Source organism: Opisthocomus hoazin, chromosome Z (assembly GCF_030867145.1).
Source record: "Opisthocomus hoazin isolate bOpiHoa1 chromosome Z, bOpiHoa1.hap1, whole genome shotgun sequence".
NCBI classification, from domain to species: domain Eukaryota; kingdom Metazoa; phylum Chordata; class Aves; order Opisthocomiformes; family Opisthocomidae; genus Opisthocomus; species Opisthocomus hoazin.
The window spans coordinates 44,694,116-44,721,918 of record NC_134454.1 but is presented as its reverse complement, the minus strand read 5'-3'; the positions used below and the strand labels follow the sequence as shown (position 1 = coordinate 44,721,918).

Genomic DNA, 27,803 nt, shown 5'->3' with positions numbered 1-27,803 from the left:
AAAAGCCTTTTATTTCTGCATGTATTTCCCAGAAGGCCTAACTAATGCAAAAGGAAATGTATCAGGCTTCTTCAATGGGGGCAGGGCGGGAGGGGATTAACACATTTCACTGGCAGAGTGCATGCAAGCGGGGAGGGGTGAACACTTCAGTGGGAGCAATTAAATGCAATTCTTTTGTAAACCTTATGGTAAGATAGCTAAAATAGCCTTTTCAACAGAAAACCCTACTGGAGTAAACATCAAGGTAAATTGCTCTGCAAAACAGACTGTATGTCACGAAAAGCTACTGTGAAGGAGGACGCTTGAGACTGCACATGTACATCTCATGAGAATCACCACTTATGCATGTCAGCATCACGAAGCTAAGGATATAAATACAGGAGTGCACGTTTTCATTGCAAGTCCGTGTCATCTGCATGAACTGTTTCACACAACAGCTAGCAATGGTTTCCTCCTCCGAAACTGATTTTATACATCCGTGCAAAGCTTTTCAAGAATTAATCCAGCTTGGTCCCAGGTTCAGAAACACACTTCAAGACAGGATCAATTAAAAAAACCCAAAAACCTGCAATCAGGAGCAGAGCAACCGTTCCCTATACTAAAATAAATATTATAGAAAAACTGAATAAAAGGTTATTGCTCCAGAATTAGGACTTCGGCTGCTAGGTTTACTTCACTGCCACAGCACACCTATAGGCAACACCTCAAGCAGCTTTTGCCCCACCTCACGTCCCTGGGGACCCTAATCCTGACACCAGCCACCACATACGTTGTCGACTGCTGCCTCAAGCCTCTGCTGCCCATCACAGGTCAACTGCTGTTCCCCCTGGGGCTTGGTTTTTCTTTAAAACCCCCCTTGCTAGCGAAAGTAGGACTTCAAAGCGTACATGGGCCGAGTCTGCTGAAGGTACACACTGCTTTTACTTTTACCAGGAGGAGAGGCAGCAGACCACGTCGCTCCAGCTTACAGGTTAGTATACACTTCCCAACATACAATTAGCTGAACAAGAAGCTCAATTCAAGTTTTGCTGCACTTGCTGGTTCAGAAATTCCTACTCCACCTCTACTTAAGCACCATTTTCATGTTTAATATAGCATGCAACTACTCTATACATACTAAGTAAAACCAAATTCATTCCCAGAGTTATTTGGCATTAATATTAGCTACAGTATAAAGAATCTAGGTTGTTTAACTAGTTCACTCAATAACACAACCATCCATCCTTCCCCCCAGCCCTCTCACAGACAGGTTAAAAACTTCTAAATTAATTATTTACTTAAAACCAAATAATCAGGTTGATTGTTCTAGGACTGTGCTTTTAGGTGTTGAGCTACTTAGCACTGTATTTAAAACAATGAATAAGCCAACAGAGGAAAAAAAAACCAAACAAGACTTATTACTGATTTTGCTCAGTCATTTATTCTTTCCTATAATCTCATTTTACAATACTTGAAGACTTCTAGATTTGCAACACTACATTCCAGAATTTTAACGCTACAAACAACAGACATTTATACACCTCTGAACACAGAGATCAACAATTTCAACAGTACACCATATGCTTAAGAAAAAAAACACACATATTACTGTCTAAGGAACATGCAAGCAACTTAGAGCTTAACATGTTTGTAGAAGAAGGTGATATTCAATAGCACGGTCTTTCATTTAATAAAGCACTGAAAAGACTCAGCAGCCAGAAACTGAAGATCAACAATAAGATGTGCAGACTCTCATTAATCATTGGAAATAAGATGACATGGGGGATCTGCAATCATTAGAAATGAAATGAGGAGAGCTCCATTTTCTGAACGGGGAAAAAGAGCATACTGGACAAACTCCAGGGCCTGGTACAGAATTTCACCCAAGTCATGCCAGACGTCCATGTTACTCAGGGGCTAAAGTAACACCTTTAATTTGCTTTTCTTCAGAGAAGTACTGGGTTACTTTGTCCACCAGGTTATCTTTTCACCTCAGACAAGTCGAAACTTACCACCCCACCTCACCACCCTCTGTCTTGGGCAAGAGAAGGGGCACTGAAGGGGCAGGCAGGATTTCAGCTGCCATAATTGCAGGACGATACAAGATAACTGTCTTCCCCAGATGTTTGCCTGGCTTTATCAAGATTCCTCCTGACTTTTACATTCTTGCTGAATATTTCTACTATGTAGCTGTAGCTACAAGTTCCAGAAGCAGTGAAACCTGCAGCACTAGCATGCACGCCTCTGCAGCACATCCCCTTTTCAGGGCAGCAATCCACTCAATTGCTGCTACTCCCTTAGAACGTGAAACCTCACAGTCCCATGCAGTGCTCTGGAAGACTCAGAAAGACAACTCAGATCAAGGCAGCCATCAGTCTTCTGGATGTTTTGAATACCTTTACTTTTCCACAAAAAAAAAAAAAAAAAAAAAAAAAAATCATCATTACAGCTCAGATTTTTCTCATTATGACTCTGCTCAACTGATTACCAAGTTGGAAGCTAAACCCAAGCATCAGCACACACATGCTTTGGAAATACAATGTCTAGACATTACAGAGAAAACCTCTACTCAGTTTTGAAAAAACCTCTACTCAGTTTGAAAAAAAAAATCTTCTTAATTTCTCTTTGGCTGTATGCACAGCTTTGAAAAAAATCCCACCTAGACTTTAAAAAGTCTCCTTCACAAAGCCACACTACTCTAAGTCTGCTCTTATTTGCCATGAAACATTTCAATACAAGTTCTCCATATTAACTCCTTCAGCCTCGCCTGGCATTATTACAAATGTTACCTCTGCATATTTTTGCATATTTAACTGACAGACATTTCACGCTAATGCAAAGGAAATGTCTCCATACACATCTATTTCACATGTTATGTTTACATTGTGCTACGCCATTTACGTCTCCATTCCTAGATAACCTCTAGCATGCTGCAAGCGTAATTCGTAAACAGCAACTGTAACACAATGTATATTACAACTCAAATATATTGACAGAACATCAGCTGAAAGTAATGCAAAGAGAAGTCCCCAAATTGCACATAGTAATTAAGAGCCCTCATGGGAAATCCCATGTGGAGAAAAATGTCATGGTAGGCCAGGAAAGTGATAGACTTTCAAATCAAATTAATTGGAAGGTAAATTTCAGCCTCAAGACACTGTGTGTTCTGCACGTGCAGCAGACCTTAGAAAACTTTCTCTTAAAACTTGACACAGGATCTGAAGCCGTCTGGGACAGTCTGGAGCAAAATTAGGGGAGCAGTATGTAGTGTTTTGCCTACGGCAGCAACGTGGTTTCGATGAACTCTCTCATCTCTCCTGGTACCACGTATCTCTGCCCAAATTATCATCCAACCAAAGAGTCTGCGCTCCCACTGTTACTAGCCTGATGAAGACACATGGGCTGAGGGGCTGCTGAAAACACACTAACAGAACCCATCGCTCTGGAAATCATCTGCCAGACAGCATGTACCAGTACAATATGAGAATCTTTCTTCCCCCTGCCAGTCTCTTCCCTCCACAAGGCTGCAAATTCTCAAGCAGAGCACAACTACTGATCTAGTGCCTGGTTTGGAAGTGCTACTCTTAACATACAGTTAAACGTTCTCCCCAGGAGCCCTGCAAGCCCAAAGCCTCTAAATGCATGAGTGGTCCCTCCAGGAAAACCAATCCACATCACCTAAAAAGATGCACAAAACCTGATCAGTTGGCGCTGAGCTCAAGCAGCCTCCCTTCTCCATCCTTGACTACTTCCTGAAGGATCTCATCTGCTTCTCACCCACAAATCCAAAGCAAGAAGACAGATCCTATAATAAGAGCTGTAAGATTCCTGAGCTTGTAACTAGTAGCTTCTCAAATCAAGGAAACAGGTATAACTTGTTATTTCTTCTTGAAGTTCCTCATGCGTCTTCAGAACAACATCTGAACTTCAAGCAAACAGGGCCCTTCAGTATTCTGCCCTCCACTGGATTTCCAGACAAGAAAATTTGTATTTACATGATTAATAATGTAATTACTATAATTACTTATAATAATATATATTAGGTACTATAATATATATTAATAACGTAATATAATTACTTGTATTTATTTTAAAAACCCTTCTTTAATTGACCTGTGCCTTTAAAGTTTAAATATAAAAGGAAAAAATAAACAGGCGTGAAAGTCAGGCTATGCATTCATTTTACTTTGGTCTTTCAGGTGAATTTAAGCACCTTACTTTATTGAGCTCTTTGAAAACTTTCCTCCCAGTTGTAAGATTCAAATTGCAGATTTATGTTATCCATATAACTTAATCTTACAATCACAAGGCTATCACCCAAAGTCCTATAAAACTTCTAAAAACAAACTTTATTTGTATTTGGTTATGCTGCGGTTTTCCCCCAGGCCGAACAAAACGTGGCACTTTCAGCCACTGCAGCCCTCCCCAAGCCTCCTGATTGTTTGTGTCCCTGGAAGCGAATGCAATGGGGTGACTTTGTCGGCATTATTTTTACAAGCCATTTTAACTGCAAAAGCCAGCATGCACCACTGGCTCCTGCCCCGTCATGCTGTGCACTATGCACCCCTATCTGGTCCTTGTTCAGGCTGCTGAAGCCACGCCGGACTAATCCCAAAAAAAGTTTGTGATTCTTTCAAAAGCAATCGTTAGTTTCACAGCAGTTGTTGGGGACCTTATTTTACACTGATGAATGCAAAGAGCAAACAGTGACAACCAGAAGAACAATAGCTACTTTGTTCACGCAATAAAACAATGTGAAACTGCCAGGATCGCTCTGAATTGCTGAAATTGCTAAGGTTTACTGCATGATATTAAATAGCTGGTCTACAAAGCAAAGTCATAAACCTGATCTTTGATATTTTCGTCTCCCATTCACCCTCTCTCATAGCAGATGCCAGCCACTTGGTTAGCCACATTTCATTAATAAGAAAAACACGCAGTCAACTGATACCAACATGGTAACCAGAAACCTCTCTTCATTGTTTTAACCATTTAGCTCTTAACGGAATAATGAAAAAGGAAATCCAAACACTGTCCATGCCAAGTCTGCAACTACACTTCTCCAGCTTACACTTACAGCACATCTCTGGCACTACAAGCAGTAATTCTCCGTACGTATGAACTGCACCATGAAAAGTACTTTGCAAATACAAGGGTTTGTGGGTTGAAAAAACAAAAAAGCGCCACAGCAAAATGTGTTTTGTGTAAAAAGAGAGAAGCGGTGGATGGGAACACAACTTTTAACGTGAGGAACACTTTCATTTCTCCTTGCCCCCACCCATCCCGGTGTACTCCTTGCCAGCATGGGTGGCCCAGCAGGTCCCTTTGCGCAGTCTCCGTAACAGTGACGGCACGCTCGGTGATCTTATTCACCGGACAAGCAGGCAGCAGCCCCGTCAATGCTCCCGCTGCAGCAGCCACTGCCACCCAGTCAGCAGAAGACCTGCTGAGCTGCTCTGCAGCACCTTCGCTCCTGGCTTCCAGTGCCTGCAAAGCTCAGGGGAAAACCAATCACATCAGGGACAGGTACAAAAGCAAAGCCAGAACAGTCTGTACTGAGGTGTATTTAACAAACCAGGCCCCAGAAAGAGTGAGTTACGCAAGACAGCAGTCACATGGCATCTGATTAGCTTAGAAAACAAAAGAAAGAAAAAGCAAAAAGCAGACACCGCTACATATCCAGGCAAAAAATGGGGAGAGCAGCAGCAACCACAGAGCGAGATGCCAAAGGACGCTACTCTTCTGGATCAGAAGTATCACCATTCCCCAAAATTACGTGTCCATTTTCATTCATTCAGCAGAAAAGCTGGTCTGCATCACACACATCTCCCACTGGTAGATGGGACCACCCTCTCCTAGGCTGCACGCACAGCAAAGCCACCTGCACCCACAAAAACAAGACCTTATCCCCCAGCAGCCCTGAAAGCCAAACCGAAACCAAGAGGAGCCTGCTACAGCAGACTCCTCCTGAAAGACCGACAACCTCCAGGCTGAACACTGCTCTCCTGCCTGCACCTGTCCTGCGCTCGCTGCGCCGGGACCTGTGGCCACCAGTTACTCAGTCACAACATTTTTCAGGAAAAACTCCCTTCTCAACAAAGGTGAACTTCCTCAAGAGAGGTTTCCGATTCTTTGTCTGCACCATGGTCTCATTTACTGTAAAAATCTTCCCCGTTCTGCACTCCCCACCTCTTCTTTTGTCTGCTTTCTGCTCATCTACCTAGATACAAATACATATACACGTATTTTTTTTATAGTAGGAGGTGAAAAGTCGTTTCAACACATCAAGCCTCAGACAGCACTACATGCCTAGCCACCACAAAGCAATACAAAGTGACAAACACTCATTTCTCTTTATCCACTTCTTTTTTCTTAGTGTGACAGTTCTGACTTTCTCTTCCTGACCAAATTCAGCAAGAAACCTAATTAAGAATTAATAGATACCCTTAGACCTCAACCGAAGTAACGAAATGTTCCAACAGATTCAGAAAAAAAAAAAATCTGTTCAGTGAACGTAACGCAAGTTTCTACTTCAAGTCTTAGTTTCTCAAACTGCTCACAAATTCCTCACCACTTTTCTGTTTCTAATTAGACAAAGCATCTGTGTCATTAAAATGTAACGGCATCCATTCAGTATTTAATAGATTCTTGTTATTAAGGAAAATAGAACTTTTAGAAGCATGAAAGAGCATTCTGATGTTTCCTAAAAGGCAGATTTTACTCTTGGTTTGCCTTTTGTTTTGCACATATTTGCAAACAACACCCTACTGTTTTTGGATTTGCGTGGAGTGAGTTTCATTCATGTATTCAAGCGAGCTTCAGTGATGGTGATTATCAAGGTACAGTTAAATGTAAGAAGCGCAAAACCAGAAAAAGCATATACTAGTTACGCAACACATACCCTAACTTTTAATAATTTAAAAAAATAAGAAAGCATCAGCATGATTTAATAGCAATAACCGGAAAACCTAGTAATACCTTCCAGAGCATAAACACAACTGAGCTCTGGCGCCGACCCCATCCCCCTCCCATTTATTCTTCTAACTTCAGCACAGCTGTTCTCTGGGAGAAAAATACCAACACTCAACTGCCAGTTACTTATATAAACACGGGTTATTCTGTATACGCTAATACAGAGCACTTCAAAGTCTGATGTCTTCAAAACAGATCTCCAGATTCAAACTACAGTTTTGCACACTCACAGTGTAAACAAAGCACCCGCCTGATCAGCTACAATTCACACAGTACACGCAAAGGGTTTTTTCATTCATTCTTCGTATTTCAGTTGTATTGGCAATAGAAAACATACAGTATCTATCTACAACACACCAACAAAAAAAAGACAGCTTCCCAACATCTTGCCTCACAACAACAGCAAGGCACTAGCGCAGGCATTGCTGTTCACAAGGGACTACACCTGTGTGCATGTGCCTGAGTACTTTCAAGCTGGACCAAGGCTATTACAGAAATTAAGAAGACTAGTCAGAGATCCCTCTCCAATGTACACATAAACGTAAGCCAATTTACAATTAATCTCCACATAGTCAGTATGACTCACAGTCAGTTTAAGAAATCTCAACCTGCTAAGTAATTCAAACAACTTCATTGTTGGTTATGATGTAATGAGATCAGTCAGTCAACAGTGACACTATATAAACCTCTCTCATTTGGAGCCTAGATTACAGCGTTTTGCAAGTTAAGACAATTATTTTCTGCTGCTACTAAATTATTCCCCATTGTAACAACTCATTCACTTGATAAAGAACCTTTAAATGAGCTTTCAATTCACATTGCCTCACAAAGTATGTAAAAAAATAATTTCTTACCTGCAAACCGAGCTTCATGGCTGTTCTCACAGCTCTCTTACAAGGACTATGGCAAAAGGTTGCCTTGAGCAGTACACAATGGTCTGAATTTTGTCATCTAGTAATGAGTCTGCCACAGAAATGACGACTGCATGGCAGCAGCCTGCTGGATATAAATCCCTCTGCTGCTTAAAACTAGATTTTGGATCAATATTAAAACAAAAGCAAAACAGAAACCCCAATACTATCTGAAAAGAGTAGCAAGAATAAAAAGCATCTGTGCTGGTCTCGCTAACTATACAACAGGATGCAAATTAGCACTAAATTGTTTTACATTTAAGCAAGTGTAAAAATAAGAATATGAAACAGAGAACACAGCTCTGTGCAGGGTCAGATGCAAGCACTAAACACTTCACCATGCAAATGGTGAAAGCTTTCTGTGTTTTGTGAGTGCGCCCCTCACCCTTTCCTTGCCTAAGGCTTCAGTTCTTGGTTAACATCTCTCCGGCTGAAAATAATTGCCTGCCTCTGAAAGGCATCTCGGCCAGTGTCACTCCTTAATCAGCAGGAGGACAGCTGAGTGATGTGAGGCACTTCCACCTTCTCCCTGGAGTAACCCCACTATCTCCACAAGGCACTACTGCAATGTCAAGAACTAAAATGACTTTAAAACATGGTGGTGCTCTCCCCTAATGAGAGCCATATCCCAGTCAGGCTGCCTTACAAAAACCCACTTCACACTGTTACACCAGCTGCCTGTTTGGACTTAGCTTATTGATACAGCTATCGCCAAGCATCAATTAGTGCACAACCTGCACACAAACCTCAGGGAAAATCCATTTACAGAAATGAATTCACAATGCTTTTAGTATACCTAGACACATATACACAAGCAATAATCAACTGTGTTATCTTTAAACTTTTATCATAGTGTGAACATGGTAACAAGTGGCTGTAGACTCGCGAGTTCTCATGCCCTGGCAGAGGAAGGGTATCAGTAAAATTATGCCAGATACACAAAACAGGATGAGTATACCTCTCTGCAGAAATACCTCAGAAAATAAAACTAGTATCTCTCCCAGTAAGTTGGAGAGATGAAGAGGAAAAAAAAAGTGCTCATGTGCTTTGCTAGTACACTTGCAGTTGGTAGACCAAGAAGAAAACATGTGAATCGGAACAAACAAATCTCAGCTTTCAGCTGATCAGTAACTCAGGCCGTAGTTTCACTCCAGAACAAAATGTCAGCATCTGGAAATTGCACAGGTGTGTTTCTTCAAAACAAAGTCACCTTCTCTTCCCCACATCACACACCTACTTGAGAAATCTAAACATGATCCTCACCATCCTCAAAGAGCCACCAAAATAATCTTTTCTGTAAGGACACTTAAATCCCATAATTGTTTCTTCTTATCCAGTTTTCCATCCTTCCCAACCCTGCCCCCTTGCTAGTTCTCTGCTCATGAAGTCTGACACCAAGTCACAGCTCAGACCCATGGCCAACTCTCCTATTCCCTGCCCCACATCCATTTCATTTTGCAGCTTGTTGAATAAACTAACAGCTACCCCTCCCCTCTCTCTCCTCCACGCATTTGGGATCTGCATCTGCAGCAAGACTTACAGGCAATTATTTCTGGATACAACAACCAAAGGCACAGCTCAGTCACCGGTTGCAGCAGGACCACACAAGCTACCCTTAAACCCGTCTTCCAAACCCTGCTTCTCCTCCCCGCCATGCATCTCTCTTTCTTCTCGTGTCAAACTACGCTCTGAACTTCCCAACGAATGCACCGTGTCTCCCATGCGCGTTTATACCATAAACTCCTGACACACCAAAGCTCTGCTTGGGGCCCTCGAATGCCACCGGAAAACAACAGCCCTGGCAGTACTGTAAAACCATCAATTATACCAGTCTAGCGTCTTCAGGTTTTTGCAGGAAATGGAAATCATTAAGTGAGAAAGTGTCAAGCACTGTCTTTTCCCAGCCTTCAAGTCCCTCCTCTCCACGCAAAGGGAACCATTTAATTTGGTTGTATTAGACAGCATTTGATTGCTGGGATGAAAGTTTCAGGAGGCTTCGTAATCTCCTCCACAACCTCTGAAAGATTCAGTTAAATCTCAGCTTGCTTTCTTCTCTGCTTCCTGAACATTTTTAAAAGCTCACATTTTCGTCAGCTATAGAAGACTAAACTGTCTTTGGTCCATCCCACATCACAGTCATGCAGAAACCTTTAAACCTCTTCACACTAACTTTGAAAAACAAGTATAATTAGGTACTAAAAGTAAAGCAAGGAGTTTTGTAAATGGAGAAAGCAATCCTTGCTTTGGGAGAGCCAAGATAAGAAGTGCTTTATATCCTTAAACGATCACAGGCATGTTAAGAAACACAAGAAGTGGAACCGACACAGCACCGATGCAAGTAGACAGAGAAATCTTGACGGTAAGTGAAGTCTTGCTGAGTGCCTGAAACACTCAAGTGGAGCAGCAAATAAACTGCATTATTTCCATACACAGAGCCGAGACAGGGAGGGGGAAGTGCTACTGAAAAGCCCACGTTTGTAACAGTTTCCTGTTCACACCAGACCACTTCCTTGATTAATCAGTGTATTGCTGGATGATGCACGTCTGTCCACACGACTCCCATGTACAAAGACAGCCGTTCCACAGCACGCGTTGCAGCTCGCAGACATGCTTCTGGCCCTGCAGATGGCCACGACAAGAAGCATAAAGCTTCTCTGTTGATCTTCACTACTGTCACGGCTTCTTGCCCTTCACCAGTTCCAGAGCTGGGCTGTCCCACACGCCCCTCAGAGCCCTAGAAGTCCCAGCAGCTGACCTCAGGCTCTGGAGCAGATCGCTCTGTCCTCCGGCCAGCAAGCGGAGCAGGGGGCTACAGCCAAAGTCCAGCAGCATTCCACAACCGCTGCAGCAGACACTCGCCTGTTTCAGGCAAATTTCCACATAGCCCAACCCCAAAACAAGCAGGAGCACCTTACCCCTATGAGTAGCCCACAGGCTGACAGCTGGGCTAATCAGACGGAGCCTCTATCAAATTCTGCATTGTGCTGTGCATTTCATGAAAGTGAACAGCTTTCACCCTCCCACTCCCTGCCTCTGCCACAAACCCAAGCAATGAAAGCAGCAATACAAACACAAGGTTCTGAAGCACTGTTGCACACACTCTTCTGGGGCTCTGTTATGATTTGTAAACACAACCATTCCATGGCTGGTGCTGTGCTGGTATATCGCATGCCCTGCCTCTTACTCGACACACTTCACCCTCTGGCACGCGTCCCACTGTTGGTTCAGCACGATGAGTCTGGAAAATCCGTGCCAGTGTGGCTATCTGCAGCGTATCATTCGCAAAGAGAACAGACAGCTATGTGTACACTTGTTGCACATGACAGCATTAGGAGTTTCAGGCAGCCAAAAAGCAAACTTTATTTACAATTCTTCTTTGTCCTGGGTGTTAGAAACGCTACTCATACAACCCGATTTACATAACCTACATATACTAGTCACTAAAAATCAACTAAAACACTAACTTTGCTCTACCCATGTAAATATCTAAGCGGTTTGATATTAAATTTTACATTAAAACATTTTCTAACCAGTTTAATATTAAATTTTAGATTAAAACATTTTTCTAATCTGTTTAATATTAAAATTTAGACTGAAGTGGTTTTAATTTTAATGAATCCTGAATTCTAAGTCCCATGGTATATACTTGTCTTTAAAAGCAAAGTACCAACTATTTTTTTATCAACTGCTTTGAAGTAAAGGAAAGTAAACATCAAGAACTAAAACCAAATTCAGTATTAGCTACAGCTTTTCTCTTTGAGTGAAAAGCAATAATCATCCGGTTTTATTACAGTTTTGGCCTTCACATTCCCATACTCAGGATGATTCAGGAAACAATAAAGTTGCTTGTTCCAGTACAGGCAGTACCCACCTGACATTGTTCTGGCTCACAACAGTACAAATGGTTCCATCAATACACCTTCAAAAGATGACTTGCTGAAACAAACACAGTGGCTCAAAACTCTGTATTTTTCCTCTTTGAATGCTGAAATCAATAGGCATCGTTATTGTCAGTATCTCAGCAATAAAACTTCAATTTTTTGTGCTTCCCACAAGAATCTTAATGTATGCCAGTATTAGATAGTACGGTCTACAAAATGCTTACAGTTTTACTGTCAATATGTGATTAATTTTAACCCTAACCAAAGGTTCCTCTGTGAAGCAAAGAAACACCCACAGGTGGCGACGTGCAAAGAAAAAAAAGTAACAGCATCTTGCCTGGATAACTAAATACAGCACCTCAGTATTAATACCACATTTACAACTTTGAAGTGTATAAAGTCTTAAAGCTCAAGGCTTGAACACCTTGAACTCGGGTAATCACAAAGCATTTTCAACACCGCAGGAAGGGTCTCAAAAAAGCCTACTGCTTAAGTCATTTGATCATATCTGAAGAACTTCTGAAGTCACTGCAGCAAGCACAACCCTACATGGACATCTAAACAAACCTTTTCACAGTGATACTGGCTGTAATGAAAGCAGTACATCAAAAATCCACGCTGCGCTTTTTAGTGAAACCATGAGGATATTTTTCAGAAGCCAACATAAAACCATGCAAATTCCGAAGAAAGGCTACGATACCATCTACTGCGTACATACCTATTCCAGCTTGAGCTTTATCCAGACTTCAGGATCTGGGTGAACGGATCACCAAGACTCCCCAAACGCCACAGTCTGAATGCACGAGCTCGGAGCCGCTGCAGCTCCTCTCCGGCTGGAGGTACGTGTTCACGTCAGCAGGGTCTGTCCTGCACTTCATGTACCCATCTTCAAACGTCTACGCCGCTTTCAAGCTCCTTAATTTTTGACAGTTCAGTTCCGCACCTCTACACATCTCTATCTGCCGGCTAGGAAGTTTCCAACAGTATTATTTACCTGGAGCTTGATTGTTGTTATACTCTCACAACGAAACTGGACATAAACTCTCACAAAGCTTCTAAACAAGTTTTCAGGACCCTAAAATAGTAGTTAAAATCTAAATTGTAAATGGCACAGCAGCAAGCTAACAAATAAGGTTTTCTTTCCTCAAGCACTGAACCAACCCCACCCTGTGCACTGTTCGACAGGTACGCGAGTGCCCTCCTGCCCCATCGCAGGAGCCGACGAGAACCTCTCGGCTTTTCTTCCCTAGTGAGTAACCACTGGAGCAAAACCACCTTAGAAAGGGAGTTTTGTGACTTCACTGAGAGCATTCTTCCATCAAACGACAAAAGACCACCCTCTTCATGGGTGTAACTGGATGGACTCACACAATGTCTTGTATTCAGGTGGTAAGGCAACTTGATCCAATAGTTGCTTCAGCCTTAAAAGGCGGTTGTTTAATTATGGTTAAAAACAAAAGTTGCCAAAACAATGCCACCCTCTGACTACGAAAAAAGAAATAAAGACTGATTCATACCAAACCCCACCTTTCCGATTCATAAAAACATCACTTGCCATACAGTCCTGACATCAGGATGACCCCTGTATGCTGCTGCTTTTCATAAGATATTTAGATCCCAAGCAGGCAACAGTTATTTCTCTTCTTTCACAGGGCAGCCAGAAGCACTTACTCATATCGTAACAGCTACTGAAAACCATACCCAATCCAAAATTACGTGGACTAATAACAGCATCAATATCCATAGCTAGCCTGGATGAAAAAAAGTATTTCATGATGCCTTTTATTTTTTACTCCAAGTTTTCTTTTCTTTCTCTTTTACAATGGAGGACCGTCCTTATAAATATCCTAGTATCATGAACTTTCCAGTCGCGTTCGCACAGTCGTCACGAACTTTCCACAGTAACCAACCAGGTCTTTCAGCAGTAAAAACGTTCTCAAGGAATGTTAAGGTTTTATAAAACAGCAGCACGAAGGGTCCTTCATGGTCCCAGCAGAAGCAGCACATGAGACTACTAATAACCATACAGTGTGCTCAGCCTTAGAAATTCAGATGGAACAATACATCTGTAGCAGTAAAACTCCCTGATCTGGCAACCGTAGCCAGCCCTGTCCATTTAAACTACCAATCACCAGCTATTAGGCTATTAGGCTTAGCAGTATCTATACATCTCTTTCTTCTGAAAGAAAAGAAGCGATGGTGAAATGCTGGAGAAATTCAGCATGCATGCAGTCTGAGCAAAACCACTCTTTACATCTGTCATATCCTCTCAGTGAGAGAGTCATGGCCAGCCACTTCTGCCCTTACCTACAGCCAGCATTGATCAGTCCAAAGCAAAAGCAAGTTTCAGCTGCCCAAAGCAAAGGCACAGAAAATATACAGCTTCATTTCATCCCTCTTCAGAGCACCTACCGTGCTAGTCCTGACATTACAGTGCAACTTTTGGTAGTGTAACCCTGAAATCCACTAGCAAATTCGGTATTTCGTTCATCTCCCCAAGGATGGTTCAAAACCAGTGGCAGGTGGCAAACAAACAAACAAAAACAGCAGGGTTAAAGAAGCCCAGAAAAACAGAAGATTAGTCAGCTTGCTCCCAAAATTCCACTGTTTTCCAGCAGTGAGAAACTCCCTGAAAGCACAACATGCTGCACCTGAGCATCAGACGTGATAATACCTGACCTGAACAGCAAGCATTTCTTTCACAGCAGTGCTGCCTGGCCACCACAGCGTGAAGTAAAATACTTTTCAAGAACATGCAGGCGGGGTAGAGGAGGGAGAGACAGGAAGATGCACCAAGCACACACGTGCTCTTCCCCAGAGTCTGCGAGCCCACAGCTAGCCTCAGTTTCTGCAGGAACAGCTTGCTCTCCCCACTAGCATCAGGCTTCTGTGTATCAGCCACTATACTGCTCAAGAGACTATAATTTAGGGTGTGTCTCCTGTTCCTCCTCTTTAAAAGTAAGTTTTATTCCACAGAGAGTTAGTTTTTTGCCCCCAAACCCTTTTATCAGAGACACAAATCTTCCTGCATTATAGATTTCAAGTATAATTTTGGTGCAAAATACACTAATGTAAATAAATAGCAGTTAAATTGGCAGAGTGATGTCAGTGCAGCTATGATCAAAGTCAGATAGCTATCTCCAGAACATCACATTCACCCCGAAACGTCATCTTGAAGCCTACCAAATGGGGAAGGGACAGCTGCATTCCTTATAAAACCTCCACACTCCAAGGAATGTAAATAAGGGATACTGTTAAAATGAAAGATCTAGTTAAAGCTTTACATTTGTAACGTTTAAAAGGTTTCCCCCTTCTTTTTGTATCTTTAATAAAAGGTTATAAATGTGTAAGTGATGGCGGTTGCCATGGCAATACACAGGGCAAGATCTCTCTGTGGGAACCTCAAAGCTCCCTTCGCCACCAAGTGCCGTGTAATGACAGGGTCACATTAACACCTTTGACTCCCAAAGCCCATTTATTGCATAGAAATTAGCACAGCTGATTCCATTCACCTTCCACAGACAGACATCAACCACTCCTGCTCAATGGATTTTCTGTTGCACTCGCCCCTTCCTCGGGACACGCTCCCAGACCTATTTCGGCACCATCCTTCGTACAGTGGCAAACTGATCTCTAACGCACACAGGCCTCTCGGCAAGCACTAGGCAGGAGCCAGAGAGTGCAAAGGCCATCAGATGCTCCACCTGATCAAAAGCATCATTTCATCATCTGTTGAGAAATTTATTTTTGAAAAGCAATTGACATACAATAAATCTGCATCCTATTGCAGAAGATGAAGGCATAGCTATGAAGAAAAACAGAGGCAGGCATGCAGCGACAGGAACTGAACTCACATAAAAGCCAACAATTAAATTAGAGAACAGAAGACAGGCTCTGAATAATGGTTACTTTTTCCCCTGGTGGCTGTCAGTACTAAAGCTGGAAAAAGAAGTTCTTAGAAATCTCAGTGGAATTCCTCAGTATCAGCATGTACCATTTGATGCACAATCAATTTATGCACATAGGAGGCCCATTTCAGGGCAGATGCAAGCAGATCCTTTTTTTTTTAAAAAAAAAAAAAAAAATCCGTTCCAAAGAGGCAAATTCAACCGAGAACGTCTCCTTATCAGCATCTTAATTGTGTGAGCAAATACAAATCCACTAATTTAATTTACTCAGCCATATGTGTTTGTATGAACAGAGATTTATGTCACACACCCTCTGCCACTGCAATAATAAACCCCTTCAACACATAAGAGATTCAAGATACATTTAGAATTGCGTTGATTATTTGCATATTTGAAGAAAAAACTATTTCAGTAGTACCCACCCTCACTGAAAACAGCTAGCCAAATATTTTAAACAATTAATACGCTGTGAATGTATACATATGGGTCATTTTTGTTTTTTGGTTTTTTTTTTAATTCTTTGAGGAGATGGAATTGCAGAGAGGAAAGCTCTTAAGCCTATGAAAAGGTCTGTCTTACATATTTATCATATAATCCCTCACCACTAATTCCTGTGCAAAAGAAGTTAAATGAAAAGGCCATTATATGTCTCACTTACCTAACAGATAATCAGGATGACCTTTCAAGGCAGCTTATCAATTTCACTGACAGCGAGTAAAAACCTAGTCAGATTCAACTGAATAGTAAACTTCAATAGAGCCAAGCATAAAAACATGTAACTGCAGCTTTTTAACTATCCCAGTCATTTCAAGAAGAAAAAGGCAGCCATTCTCTCATCTAAGTAAGACTAGATCTTAACAGGAAAAAAAAATCCTTACTCTTTGGCAAAAGACAGATGCTTTTTAGCGGCTCTGCACGTTTTTTGTTTGTTTGTTTGTTTTGGGTTCTTGGAGCGGGAGGGAGGGGGCATATTAGTTCTACCGAAGTTACTTCTTTTCTTTACACCTACAGTTCTGATGGACAACTAATTTTCTGACAAATGGACCCTTCAGGTAGGGTACATCTACAGCCACATACAGAAGCAGATTTGTGTGTGCAGACATACGTGTCTCTAGCAAATCCTTTGCAATTATGCAATTGCTGAGTGGAAAGAGCAATGCGTTGTTTCTCTCTTCTGGCCGTTTTACACACTTTCTGATAAAAGAAACAACAGAGAGGCGGGAGAGAAAAAAAGCTTTGAGCACAACGTTGCTCCACCAGACCTCTATATGCAAAACAACAAACTAAAGCATCACTGCCGTGTTACTACTGCAATTTTGTTTGTTTGTTCGGGGTTTTTTTTGTTTTTTGTTTTTTTTTCTTTTTTTTTGAGAGGTCAGGGCAGTACAGTTCCGCAGGGTCCCTGTCCTACAGGTAAACCTCTGCAAGCGTATCCCCAACCTCAGCTATGCTCCACCCACACAAACCTTCTAGCAAGGTCAGGGTCCTGATCATAAAACCAGATGAGTGTTCTGCACACAGAAGTTCAAGTGCTTTGCAGACAATTCTTGCCATACTCACACTAAGTACAAGTATATACACAGAAGTATCTCACGGCCCACATTACAATGTTTGGCAAGAGTTACAGACTTCACCAAGAACATCCAAGATGGGGCTTACAGAGAAGGGTAATAAATATTTTATTAGATTAGGTTGAGAAAAGATTGATTGTCCAAAAGCCTGTCTATATTCCATCACTGTTCCCATTACACCGGTTGGTCTGATGAACGGTACAGTCTCTTTCCACAAACTCTCTTCCCTACACCCTTGGGTGAGCGAATGGCATCTCACCTGGTTTCACTGAACAGGCATCTGTAAGATACCCTACTGATACACATTCTTACAAGTTACCATAACTCCGGAGAACAAACCGGTGTCACCCACTCGCATACGACAATCCCAAACACTACACAGCATAGCCAGTTTATTCGTTCCTACTGTCACAACAGACGACTTGCAAACTAGGAAGGTACAATAATGCATTTGACAGAGATAAATTACCAAATTCAGTGTGTCCTCGCAGAAACTCCGATGAGCCTATTTTATGCTAAACAGTGTAAGAGACAACTAGCTCCTTCTGAAGTATTTCAGACTCGGAAGTTTAACTGCAACGAACCTAAGCAAAGCCAAGCACAGGCTCAGTGACCTGATTTAAGACATAAATTAATACCGCACTTTAAAACTCTGTTCCCCCCAGAATGCATCAAATATACACTGGGAGAGAACTCAAATACAAATCCAAGAACTGTCACGTCTCCAGGTCCCTTCCCCACATCTTGCATTGTGCTTCCAGTAACAAACAACCGTAACACGTTATCTCTTTCAGTAGAAATGAGAACAAAGACATTCTTTAAAAAAATAGCCTCCACTTCTCTATGCTTCTCTTTGTATCTACAATGACAAAGTTCATAGAGCACCATTTGTTTATTTAAAAAAAAAAAAAATCAAGCACAGCTGAGCATATACATATAAAAAACAATCATCTGGGGCAAGAAGAATGCCAGCTTTATATTGGGGGAAGGAGGAAAAACTCACAGAAACACAGTTAAAGCCTGCCCTTGAAAACTACTCCTGAACAAAGCAAGAACTACAATCACGTTTCATGCATTTCTCCCCCTTTTCCCCCCGCTCTGCCCCTTGTGATGCATGCAAATCCGCCCGGACCTGGCAGGCTGTATTCAGGCAGAGGGGAACACCAGCCCCCCGACCCCATCTCACCTCGCTGCACCGTGTCAGACCCACTCTGGCTTCCAGACGCCAGCTGGTCTCTCCGTCGCACACCAGCCAAGAGCTAACAACGTCTGCAGAAGTTTCCACTCTCCCGCCCGCTCTCCCAGCAGAAATTCTTGTCTCCATAAAGCCTTCCCCCGCTTCGCATGCCCTCCTCTGCCTCCCAGCTCAGCCGCGTAATCAGAGGCACTAAGCACGCCAGGATTTCCCAGTCCGCTAATTCCATGCCTTTCCCGGTCACTCTCCCACCAGCGCTCCATCACCTCCGCGTCCGCGGCCCTGCACGGGAACACGTGCACCCAGCTCCTCGCAGCCCACCGCCGCCCGCGCTCCCCTCTGCGCCATGGCACCAGCAGCACACTTCAGAGAGGGGCAACCTGCCTCTCCTTGCAACGAGGCCAATGGGGACTAGTTTTGCAGCACGGTGTTCAACCCTCTTCGGCCTGCCTCCTATATAGGCTAATACTAATTTTTTAAGAGGATCAATGCAGAAAATGCCTGGTGGATTACGAGTTCGCTGCTGTACATGAACAGGGAGAAAAAGAAGCAAGCAGAAGAGGAGGGAAAGACAGGAAAATGGGTATTATTCATAAGTTACCAACAAGCTTGTTCTAAATTTAATACATAGGCTTCAATTAACTTTGTTTGTTGTCCTTAGAAAAGCTACTTCTCCACTCACATCCACAGTAGAAGTTTTTATTAATTTGCCATCTGTTTTCTTTCCCCCTCAGGCACTGTCAGAACATACTCTTCAAGTAAAGGATGCTGTCTGGTGCTTTAAAACACCTACTTGTCAAAAATCTCAGAGTCGCAGTACTACAAACAACATGCATGTCTCCTCATTGAAAAAAGCGTTCCCCTCCCCCCCCGCCCCATCACAAAAAAAAAAGGCCCTAACACTACCAAAAATAAGTTGTTCCTTATTGACTCGTACCATTTTCAGAAACTTGTTCACATACTCAGAAAGTCACTGGCGCGGCAGGGAGCAGGAGGGGACACCCTAGGTTAGCAGAAGCTGAGCACGACACCCTCCTTACTACAGGCATTAGCCTCCCTCGCAGCGAAAGGAGGCTGCAGCAGTACTGCCAGAAAGGTGAGCAGCCCTTTGTGTTCCTGGAACTTCACAGGTTTAAAGACAGAACATAAAAGCCTTTTAGCCAGAACACAATTAAATGCAAGACCTCGTTAATCCGGTTCTGGGCAGCAAGACCTGTCACTTCCCCATCCAAGATGACAGCACCCATTAGCCTGAAATACGAGGCACCGCTTTTTGCTTTGGAACTGAACAGTTGGGGGAAAAGACATTTTCTTTTCTTTCGTTAACTCACCCGAGAAACAAAGACAAAACCCTCGTATTCAGAAGGAAAACAGCTAAGACAGCTTCCACCCAGCCGGTACAGCTATGCCAACGTGCAGGTGAGATAACTCTCCCAGCGGCACCTGCAGCAGCAGCATCCCTTTGGCATTCTGCAGCTCCTCCGGGTACACACCCAGTCGCGTGCTACACTGAAAAGCACACTTCACCTTCCCAAAACTCAAGACCCCAGTAAAATAAGAGGGACCTTCCTCATTCTTTTCGATACACTGCCACCCGTCTGCCCAGACACTCCAGCACAGGACTATGCAAAGCCAGATGAAGGCGGCCTTACAAAAGTCTACTTTATTGTCAGAGAAATTACCAGTTAGACGGGAGGAGGGGGAAAGCTTCAGGGAAAGAAAAATCAAACGACACAGCCAAAAGCACTCACCAGCTCCTTGTTTATTACACAACCTCCCAGCTGCGCACACCTTTCTTCGGGCAGCTAAACATGGCACACAGCAGTTGAGTATTAGGCACAACAAAGCACATCCTAAAACTGTTTAATATCACCACAGTTATGAAAACCTAAATTCTCATCTTAAACTTCCAACACAGTAACTCATATACCAGTCTAAAAAAAGTAATCTTTAAAGGATACGTCAGGGAAGATTATGACCTGCTTTGCTTCTTTTGTTGTCACCTTTATGTCTCCATCCTTACTGTCACATGCTACCTGGAATATATTACTGTTTTCTACTGCATTTTTCTAAGAGAAAAACACTGTGAAAAGTTTTCTCAGTCATATCCACAAGTAATTAAACCTCAGTTTAGTGGGAGGCATAGTAGATCAGCGTCCATCCATGAATAACACTTTCAGAGTCATGCACCTTCAGAAACTACTTTCCAACTCATTTAAATCAAAGAATAATATGAATATTTACGAGATCCAACACCTGGAAGCACCAAAGGATTACAAGAAATGTTAGTCAACCCTGGCAATTACATCTCTCCTTCCTTGCCACTACTCATTTCAAGTTACCTTCGCACAGCAAAAACCGGGGTAAATAACCACACCCCTGAACATTCAGGGGAAATACTTTATTTTCTTATGGTCTGCAAAATCCCTACTGCAACAAACGTGGTTTCAGATTCCATTTCTCCCAGCAAAAACAAGAACTAAAAACATTTGAGGAGTTCAGAGGTAACATAAAATATTGGGAGCATTTCTACCATAGCTATTTCCACTGATTTAAATAAGAGTCCTGCTTTGGAAAGCCATCCTTAGAATCAGAGTAAGGCACAACCACCTACAAATTTATCCAACACCTTTGGCAAACGAGGCAGCACACGCAAGGACTAGGTCTAGCACTGGCAGCCCAGATCAAGAACCGACTTTGGCATGACTGAAAGAGACCTCCGCTTACTCCACTGCAAGAAAACATCTACGACAAGGTGTTCTAAAGCCAAAACGCCCATCTAAGCATGCACTCCTAAGACAGCTGTGAGCGAGCGTGCAGCAGCACGAGCAGAGGGCAGCCTCCAGCTCCGTCCAGGCGGCCCTGGGCAGACCACGGATCCTCCGGAGAAGCCTCCGGCTCCTACCCGGCAAGGAGCTGGTGATGCCAGGACCTCTGGAGCTTGGCTGCTCCGGGGGCCGGCCAGCGAGGGACGCGGCAGGGCAGCCACACCGTCTCTCCTTCCTGCAGGGCCTCCGAGCGGTATAAAGTCGAACGGTGCTGGCAGGGCACAGCTGTACCCATGCGAGCAGGTTAACCAAAGGTTATCAAGTGTTTAATGTAATAGCTGTTTATACTGGGGGAGGAGAGGGGACCGAACCGTAACACCAGCAAAGAGAGGGCCACGCAGCACACTAAACGAAGTCTCTGGGCACACCTGTACTTACAGTGTCCAGAAAAATCTATGAACCAGTCTCGCAGATTTGAAATAAATCCACCCAGATCAAAAGCTTCATTCACTGTGGAAGGAGCTACCACCCTCCCCATCAGCTACAATGCTTTTTGTTTCTTTAAAAAAAAACAACAAAAAAACCACCAAGAAACCCCCCCAGCTATAGACCCATTTTGGCAGGTATGAATGCAAGCTGCTGTTGCCAGCAGACTCTGTAGCGATCCCTGACCACCACAAAGTGTACATACAGTAATTGCTTGAGGGGAAAAGGGGTGTGTGAATTATTTCCTCTCTAGGCCAAGAAATCCCAGTAGAGACAGACTTCACTTGTCAACCCAGCTCTGTATCTGCGAAGCCTTCTTTCCGCCCCCTCCCCCCTTGCTGAACACGCATGTAGAAACCCATCCCCTCGCCACTCGTTTGTCTTCAGAGGAAAAAAAAGCCGCCCGGACCTCACCTCTGCCACCTGCAAGGACCACCCGACGGCGCCCGTCCGCAGCCGCCTCACCGTACCCGCTCCCTTCCCAGGCGACGCGGCACGAACACCGCTTCGCCCCGCACCAGCCGCTCGGTTCTCCCTCCCGGTCCAGCCCGGTTTGCGAGCCGTACTCCCAGCCCGGCGCACGTCACCCGCGCCGGCGGCGGGGCTTGCTCCGGGTGCCCCGCCACGACCGCCCCAGCTCCCGCTCGTCCTCGTAACAGAAGGGGTGAAACAGTTCTCCAACCAAACCTCCGCAGGGGTGTCCGGAAGGGAGCGTGAGATCAGCAGCTATTTCTGAGCCTGATGGTCATGAAGCGGTCAAGCAGCCTACAGCTAATTACTACCGGAATTTTAATTAAAAAAAAGAAGAAAAAAAAGAGGCTTTACTACCGCACTGTTTTCCAGAGCGTACTGGACGCGCTCGGGGGTCACAGACCCGGCGGCGACTCCTCACCCTTTTCGGCCGAACCATCTCCCCGCAAGAGGAGGCACGCGGTGATGCAGGCAGGGAGATGCCTCAGCGCGGAACCCCAGCGCAGGCACGACACGGCCCTTCACCCCGCAGACACCGGGCCGGGCGCAGGCTCCCGTTCCCCTCCCGTTCCAGACCTCCCCGACAGCCGAAACCCAGCGCGGCGGGTAACGCCAGCCGGCACGGCACGGCACGGCTCCCCGCAACACCCGCACCGCGCCCGGCTGCTCGCGGGGTGCGGGGCCGCCACCGCGGTGCCCGGGGGCACCGCTGCCCGCCCGGAAACCACCGGGCCCCCCCCTCGGCCCCCCCACACCCCGGCAGGTGCCGCCAGGCCCGGCCCGGCCCGGCCCTGCCCGCCGCCGCCTGGGACGCACCTGCGGGAGTCGCGGCGGGCGGAGCCGCCACCGGAGCCAGCGGGGCTGGAGAAGGGGGTGGCGGGGCAGCGGCGGGGGAAAAAAGCCGGTTTATAAGCCCGGCGGCCCCCGCTCACCCGCCGCGGCAGGCTCCTCCTCCTCGCCCCGCCGCTGGGGCCGCCGCCGCCCGCGCCCCCTCCCCGCAGCCGGCACGGCGGGCTCGGCCCTCGGCCCCGGCGGTGTGCCCGCACCGCCCGCCCAGCCCCCCGCCGCCGTGCGGACCCGAGACCCACCGCCCCGGCAGCCCCTGCACCCACCTCGGCGGGAGCAGGCTCGGCCAGCACGGCCAGGCGCTCGCCCCAGCGGCGGCCGCTCTGCCCCCGCCTCCTCCTCCTCCTCCCCCTCCTCCTCCTCCTCCTCCCCCCGCCGCCGCCGCCTCCCCGGCCCCGGGCGGCCCGCAGCCCGCCCCGCCGGGCGCTCCTACCTGCGCGGCCCCGCCGGCGCGCCCTCGCCCCGTCCCCCGCCCGCCTCGGCGCCGTCCCCGCGGCAGGCCGGGCCGGCGCAGCCCCCTCCTCCCGGCGGGGGCGGGAGGAGGAGGAGGAGAAGGAGGAGTTGGTGCCCGTGCGTAACAAGTTTGGGTTGCCCCGCAGCATGGCGGCGGGTAGGGCTGCGGAGCTTCCCGGGAGCGGGGCTGCAGTCGGGGAGACGGGCCCGGGGGGACGGGTCGGGTGACCTCGCCCCGGGGGGTTCGGCCGCGCCCTCTGTAAGATGGACGCTTCTTAATTGCCCCCCTCAGCCGAGCGCGTCCCCAGTGAGCGGCTGGATCCCTGCGGGGCCCGGCCGGAGGGGCAGGGAGCCGATGCCAGCAGACCGGATCCCCCTCGACGGTTTGGGGCTGCCTGGCTTGGGAGGGTGCCGAGGCGCTGCTGCCAGGAGTAATCAGGCCGTGCAACAGCCGCCTCGCATCTAGCGCAGCTTGTCCTACTCCCATTGCCCTGCCCCAGCCGCTGCCCCTGCTCCTGCCCCTGCTCCTGCCCCTGCTCCGTCCCATCTCAGGCAGGACGGATCCTCTTGCTGCAGATCGCAGCACAAATCACATCCAGGATGCAGCCTCTCAGCACCGCGGAAGTGTGAATGATTTATACTAAAAGCAATCGTTACTGGAATCGCTGTACCTTAAGGCGTAGGCCCGCATCAGCGACTGCTTGGGAGTAGGAAAGGAGGAGCAGCCTGGCATAAAAAAGAAAACAGGTCAGCGACTGCACAGATCTCACTCAGGATGCCTCTGCTGAGTCACAGATGAGTTATTGATCATTGTCATGTCTGTGCCTGCCTGGCGCGACTGTGCTGATGAATGACATAAGCCGACACATGGATGACTGAGGGGTTTTTTTATTGCTGTGGAACAGGTGATATCCAAAGTCATTTCGTTGCCATAGCTCGGTTATCAGGAGTCATTTGAGCAAGACTGAACAAAGTATTACGTCCATGGGATGCCGGCATTTACTTTGCTGGCAGGCCTGCTAATTCCAGCACTGCACAATATGCACGTGGAGTTACAATAACACCACAGTCGATTTCTAATACCTGTCATTCACGTTAGCTATAGCTGAGAAATAACCGTCAAAATGAAATCGTTGAGGAAATGGAGCCTCTCACAGAGTCACGATGATAACCTTGGGTGAATGAAGTCTACACGCAAAGCAAGACCTGGCCGCCTTGATATTTCGGGGTGTGTGAAACCGTGGGGTTTGAAGGAGGACACTAGCAGAGCCAGTGAACAGTTCGTTGTTGTGTGGAGAACACTGGGAAATCCACTTCACCTCATCGCATTTTCAAAACGGTGATGTAACCGAGGCCGGCTTAATGCTGGGCCACCGGCATCCCTCACGCTGGTAACATCAAACAGGGTCACGCAGCGTCGAAAAATCAGATCTTGATGTGACCGTGAAGTGGTCACTCCCGGCAGCGACGGGGACCAGGAGGGTCTGCCGGGAAGGGGGAGAACCACTGCTGATTTACTGACGATTTACCTGCGCCTGCCAGGAGCGTAAAAAAGGATCAAATGCTGAACCCACGCCAGAAAATCCCTAGTGCAAATACAGTAGCAGCATAAAACAACCTCAGCTGTGTTTTATTTGGAGAATTGCTGTAATTTATACCAGCAGAAGAATAAGCTGCATCTCCTCTGGGGCTGGCTGCTGGTATTAATATACCAGCAAATCCTTCCTAGCGTAGACAAGACTTTAAGCATCTGCTGAGGGATACAGCTACAAAATGATATTCCAAGGGAAGAAACAAAGGTGCTTCCTTAATGGCTTTTGCATTGTATGAATTCTAGGCTGGGACAGTTCTTAGCATAGAGCAGGAAAATCACAGGGGTTTTGTCAGGTTTGCCCAGGGAGCCTGTGGTCTGCACAAGCTTCCAAAAACCCAGAGGGGCACAAAGGAACTGCAGCGAAGGCTACCACCAACACAAAATTTCCGTTAATTCTGCTGTCTCTATCCGGATTCGATTTTGTGACCTTTTAAGAATTACATTGTTCATTTGTACAGTGTAGCTTGCAATCTCCATTCTCAGTAAAACCTGTGGAGTATCACAGACTGAAAGGTCAGAGGTAAAACAAGGAATAGATATTTGGACCTTGTCAAATATCAGATTCTCAGTCATATTCAGGATCTTCTTTGAAGTAAAATGTGTTGTCGACAGGGATTTGTTGAGAAAAAGGAAATGCCCTGATAATAACAGTGCCGGGAACATGTATCAAGTAGCATAAATTGCTCCACTGAAAATTCCTATCAATTCCCATTATAAGTGACAACTTTCACAGGATTCAGAAACCAATGGCCCCCAAGACATGATGGACACAATTCTGGGAGGTTTTCTGGAGGTGGGTAACATTAGCCGGGGTTGTATGTGAACTGGTGGTGTAGGGCTAAACACACTGGTCCTCACAGTAATCATAACTTAATTTATTTTGCTAGAAATGATTGTCACCTTTCAAATACTACATGCCGTGACAATGAGATAGTATAATGAACAACAATTAATACATGTCCCAGCAACTCCATGATGGGTGCTCCAAAGATAGGCATGAAACATACTTTCAAAAGCCTCCATTATAAGCATAGTAACTTATAATCTTCGAAAGCACACTTAATGCATGCTGCGAAGTACTGATATGTGAAGGCTGCCTCAGTCATAATATACCTAGTTCAGAAATCATGTTGGGGGATTAATATACACACGGTTATTTTAAGCCCAGGCAAGCTGTATCTAATCTGTGCCAGGAAAAAAAAAAAAAAAAAGCAGCAATTAAGCAAGAAAAAGTTCAAGAAAGCTCTAGCAACTGGCTCTGCTCTTAAACATCAAGTCCTTAATTACACTCGTGAAGAAATAAGCTGCAGGGTAGAAGACACCACAGGAGAGTAGTGCAGGAGAGGAAGACCGAAGCTGGCTCAGAAGCGCGGTCTGAGGCTGACGGCAGATCAGTCCAAGAGTGGGTGGCTGAGCAGGTGGTAGGTATTTAGTAAGTCGGTGAAAAGGGCAGTGAACATGCCCAGAGGTTTGCAGACCTATGTACAATGCAATGAATAGGTCAGTAGCAGAGTACATGAGGAAATGAATGGATGGGAGAATAAAAGAATAAACGGTTGGGTTGAATGAATGTGACTATGTGAACAATTCTAAACAAAGTAGAAGTTTCAAGCTATAATGTTTTATTGCTATACTACTATAATGGCATGACTTTTTAGATCGTTTGCCATGGATCTCAATCAGTGCTAGAAGTAAAAAAAACCCCGCATTCCTAAAAAAAAACCTTTGCAACCAACAATCTTGGGAAAATGGCATGATAATAATACAGATTTAAATGCACTTTACAGTTATGACAATAAAACCAGTTTTGGAAACTTTAGTATAGAGAAAGAAACACACAAAAGGCATTTAAAAGCACTGTCCAGTAAATTAATGTTGATTAACATTATTAAACTACTAAAATTGACATAGACTTAAAATTATTTGCAGCGTAGGGAAATACCATTAACTCCTTATCCTAGCTAGGAACACGATACACAACAGCTCGAAGTGATTTGTGCAAGATTATACAGTTAGTCTTTGTCAGAACCACAGACAGATAAAACCTTGACCTTTTACTTCTGCATTTTCCCCATCAGGCAGAGAAAATGCACTGCCTTCACTTTTGCAATTACAGAGGCAATGGAACTAAATTATAATAGTCAAGGGGCGTTATCTCCTAACCCTGTGGAGGCTTTTTTTTTGGTCTAAACACTTCCTATATCATTATGGATAAACATTGCAATTATGTAGAGGATACACTCCAAGGCTTGAAAACTGTCCCTGTATTTACCATGTGCCTGTTTGTATGTCTAAGACAGAAGGAGAGGGAGCTAAGTAGGTGCTGCACAGACATCTGCATTTAGATTGTGTGGTGCAGAGGAATTGCCTGGCTGGACGACATGGGAGGGGAGGGTCTCCTTCTCCTCTTCTGATGGATCTAGTGGCCAAGAACTCCGTAAAGGCCACAGAGAATATTTTGCTTTTCTTTTCTTTTTATTTCCTAATCTGGAATAACAGACTTAGTGGAGCTACACTGTAGTTTAGTACCTAACCAATGGTCAAAATAGTTACCTGCAGTTCAGCCTCCATTAAATCCTACTGCAAAGCCTGTTAAAATGTTTGCTAAAAGGATGAGGAACAGGCTGAATTTAGGAAAGGATGGCAAAAGTGGTAGGAATTCCTCTCATTCTGGTTCTGTGTAAGCATTCGTATTTTACAATGAGAACTCACTAGCAAATTGCGTTACTGACATGCTTTGCTCCTAGGCAAAATAGCAGCAATTCAAA

General features: G+C 45.1%; 1 protein-coding gene across 10 annotated transcripts in view; it reads right to left on the bottom strand.

Moving 5' to 3' along the window:
• The window catches only part of SEMA4D (semaphorin 4D), a 97,583-nt gene extending 74,113 nt beyond the window's left edge, over positions 1 to 23,470 (bottom strand). For 8 of the 10 annotated variants that reach the window (XR_012761940.1, XM_075411512.1, XM_075411515.1 and 5 more), the window contains exon 1: positions 23,255 to 23,330. The gene's annotated coding sequence lies outside the window, so the exon portion shown is untranslated. Of the gene's footprint in view, positions 1 to 22,958; positions 23,048 to 23,254; positions 23,331 to 23,421 lie in introns of those variants that run through there. The other 2 variants (XM_075411510.1, XM_075411509.1) reach the window with 2 other exon arrangements.
• Between the last annotated feature and the right edge of the window lie 4,333 nt (positions 23,471 to 27,803).